General features: G+C 37.1%; 1 long non-coding RNA gene across 1 annotated transcript in view; it reads right to left on the bottom strand.

Annotated features, from left to right (window-relative positions):
- Positions 1-1514: 1514 nt before the first annotated feature.
- Positions 1515-4009, bottom strand: part of LOC113628164 (uncharacterized) — a 22835-nt gene continuing 20340 nt past the window's right edge. Inside the window, exons 3-4 of the long non-coding RNA XR_003435904.1 lie at positions 2483-2488; positions 1515-1524 (exon numbers count right to left, since the gene is read on the bottom strand). This is a non-coding gene — a long non-coding RNA (uncharacterized LOC113628164). The remainder of the gene's footprint in view (positions 1525-2482; positions 2489-4009) is intronic.

Below are 4009 nucleotides of genomic sequence, written 5' to 3'. Positions count from 1 at the left end.
CTGAAAAAAATGTGCTCACCACCATATATCATGCAGAGTTCACAGTGTTTAAGCAACCTCAGGGCAGGCCATTGTGAAGACAAGGGAAATAGCAAAGTCCTTGAGATGAAGCCGAACAACTATATGAGGACTGGGAAACACCAGATATTGGAAAGCACTCCTGTTGCTGAATTCAAACTATAAAGCCTTTGCAGAGATTGGCTTTATGACAGTCACTAAAAGAATGGCTACATGTGGCAAACAGAGCAATGGTTTTAAAAATCAAAGCATACTTTTTAGTTACACTCCAAGGAAATAAGCCAAGTATAAAGGAAGTAGACAGAAAAACTATGAGCATTATAGAGGTAAGTAAAGAAAGCAGTAGAGGACTGTAAGCATTAAGTAAGCTGGGGAATAAGACACCAGAAATAACTGCAAGAGTATTTCAGCAACCAGATTACTCCCTAGAAGAAGGCAAGGTAAAACAGGGCCTTGAGACTTTTAAAGTAAAAGAGGTAGTAACCCTTTCTGGAGCAACTGGGCAAAAAGTAAAGAAGGTGGAGGCTAGAAAAATAAGTTAACATTTATGCTTCTGATTCAAAGGTTGAAGATATAGAGAAATATATTTAAGACACCTGCAAGAAATTTATCTTATGTATACTAATCTTAAAAGTATATTTCTCTCTCATGAAAGAACTCTCAGGAAAACAATGTGTGAAGGAGCAAGGGTTTTGCAAAAAACTAAACTCTTATTACAATACAGGAGGTAGAATCGGTCACAGCTTGAATGACAATTGGTCTGAATAACAGACATGTCCTTTAGCACTGGGAAGTAAAACTGCACCCTATTTTCTACTGAAAGAACTGTATGTTCTCCCATGGGAAATGATTTCTGCCTTTCATAAAACCAAATGTCTGCCACCTATTGGTTCTCTCAAATTATCTCTTTGGGCCAGGAGGCTCAGTTATTAAGACTGTCATTAATAGTGAGGTAGTCTCAAAGATAAGGAGGACAAAGAAGCAATTTTCCCTGGGCCTACTCAGGAGAGATAATCCACGAGTGAATTTAGTATTACTGAAATGCTCACGTGTAAAGTATCAGTTGAAACGAAGCATAAAACATGACATGACTGGGCATCAATGGAGGGAAAAAAGTAAATGAGATAAACTGACAATGGTACTAGGCTACATAGATCTCATATAATGGAAAGAAATGAATCAGAGAGATAAGACAGAACGTGGAGGTGGGAGGGGCAAGTACTGTTTAAAAGAAGGGGAGACATAAGAATCATGAAAGACAGAAATGAAATATATTGCTAGAATGAGTATCAGGAACCTAGTCACGAGAGAAAGGAAAAAGATGGAAAAGTTATAAAAAATTAGCACAAGGACTACAGTTGAAAAATAAAACTGAAGTTGAAAAATAAAACTCATCAACTTAAACATAATATGAAATATCTATACACAGCCTGTATTTGGGACTGCACAGTAAGCACTGGATTACTAGAGCACACGAAAATGTTACTAAACCAAAAGAAAACCTGTCTTCAGACTACCAGTGAAAATGGGAACACTGCTTTTTTTAATTGAAGTACAATTGACTTACAATGTTGTGTTAGTTTCAGGTGTACAGCAAAGTGATTCAGTTTTACATACATATATATCTATTCTTTTTCAGATTCTTTGCCCTTATAGGTTTTTACAAGATACCGAACATAGTTCCCAGTGCTATAGAGTAGGTCCTTGTTGGTTATCTATTTTATATATAGTAGTTTGTGTATGTTAATCCCAAACTCCTAAGGAATCCCTCCCTGCTTTTTTCCCTTTGGTAACCATAAGTTTGCTTTCTAGTCTGTGAGTCTACTTCCGGTTTGTAAATAGGTTTGTTTTGGAACGCTTCTATTTAATAGGCTGAGATGGATGGTAGAAACTTCAAGACACCAGATTCAAAGGATGCATGTGATCGTGGCTGATGTAGTCAACCCTATTCCCCTCTGCATGTACCCAGAAAGACTGTGACCCATATAACCTTTCCATGGCCTGCTCTAGACCAATCCCTCTCCCAAGTGGGAACTCCCTGCCTTGTTGGTCTGTCCAAGGCCTCTCTGCACACAGATAAATCCCAGAAAATTCGATGGCCCCTATGGTATTAGATAAAAGTAAGACGATGATGGGGGACAGTAGAGAGGTAAGAAATGATTGGAAGAGAAAGGATACGGTGGGTTGAATTGTGTTCCTCCCAAAGACATGTTCAGTACCTGTGAATTGGACCTTATTTGGAAATAGGGTCTTTGCAGATGTAAATAACTTAAGAATAGGTCATACCTTATTAGGGTGGGCCCTAAATCTAATGAATTGGATAAACAGGCATACAGAGAAGGAGGCCATGTGACAATGGAGGCAGAGATTGAAGTGATACAGTAAGAAGCCAAGAAATGCCAGGAGTCACCAGAAGCTGGGAAGAGGCAAGGAAGTATACTCCCCTGGAGCCTCCAGAGGGAACGTGGTCCTACGGACACCTTAATTTCAGACTTCTGGCCTCCAAAATTGTCAGAGAATAAATCCCTGTTGTTTTAAGCTGCCCTGCCTGTGGTACTTTTTTATAGCAGCCCTGGGAAAATAATGCAGAGGGAGAGGAAGAGAGGGAGGGAGGGAGGACAGACTTACACTTAGCCATAAGAACACAAATGCATACTACGTCACTCAACCATTAGTCTGTCTCTCCTGCAAAGGAAGTCATAAATTGTCTTGATGTAACCATGACAACAATATCCATAGTGCCCGTGTCAATAGGTTTCGAAACATTTTTGTTTTTTCAAACCGATCATCATAAAAATGTTTGAGTAGATATGTACATTTATACATATTCATCTATGTATAAATAGACAAATGTACTAACATACTAACATTTATTAAACATAACTAAATAAAAATAGTGATTAATAGTGGAGAAATAAAGAACAAAGGAGTATTTTAAATACTGTTACATTTATTAACGATACGTAATTTTTCTCACTAAGCTGCTATTTATGACATTTTGTTAATAATAGCATTTCCAGTGACAGCAATTGAATTGTATGTGCTTCTAATTTTTTTTAAGTCTTGCTCTAACACTGTCTCATAAAGTTTTGAGAAGCCCTGGTTCAGATTCACTGTGGTCTAGTACTTGCTGGTAATGACTCTCAGAACCTTAGGAAGATGCACGGATCCACAGCTGGAAGGGGCTTTGCTGACTGTCTCACTAAATCATGGAACGCATTTTCCAACCTCAACCACCAACTGATGTAAGGCTTGCATTAAATCTAGGTTGGTGAATTCCATCTCCCAGCTCTCTGCCAGCTGCATTTTCAAGAGTCAGAAGTGTATTTTCTCCAGTTTGATCAAAGTGATCAATTCCTTTAAAACTGTTCATGTGAAGTTATTGAAACAGCTTAGAAAATCTCAAAATCCCATTTCTGAGTGCAAGTGTCCAGATATCAGAAGTTTTATAGGTGATATACTTAATATTTTTAAAAATAAACTCACATGATGATGGAAGTATTCCCACACACCTGTTTTTAAAACCTTCCTCCATTCCATGATTATCCTTGTAAAGGCAGTAGTTTTTCTCACTCACTCTTAAAATATCATTTTTACTTTGAAGATACAAATTAAGTGTGACAATAACACAACAGAGACAGCTTCCTTTATAGGAGAAGTGAGGAAAGCTTTATAAGGTGTGCTTTTGTGGATACTGGAAACAGTACTGATCCCTTCCAAAAACAACATCAAAAAAGTCCCATTGACAGAATGCCCAGTCAATATCTTTGTCAGGGGAAATGCCAAACCTTTTTATTCTAACAAAGCAAGATATATGTATATGTATGTGTAGTAAATATACTCATATATATGTATATATACACCATATGCTATGTGAATACAGTATACACACTATATTCATACATATGCATGTATATTTGTATGTATATGAATATATGCAAATGTGTAGTTATGTATATATACATACTATATACTATAAGTATGTGTGTAT

This window comes from Aethalodelphis obliquidens, unplaced genomic scaffold (assembly GCF_003676395.1).
Source record: "Aethalodelphis obliquidens isolate GAN/ISIS:26980383/991018 unplaced genomic scaffold, ASM367639v1 scaffold22, whole genome shotgun sequence".
Taxonomy (NCBI): domain Eukaryota; kingdom Metazoa; phylum Chordata; class Mammalia; order Artiodactyla; family Delphinidae; genus Aethalodelphis; species Aethalodelphis obliquidens.
Note: the sequence above shows the minus strand (reverse complement) of the source record. Positions and strands in the feature narration are given on the sequence as shown.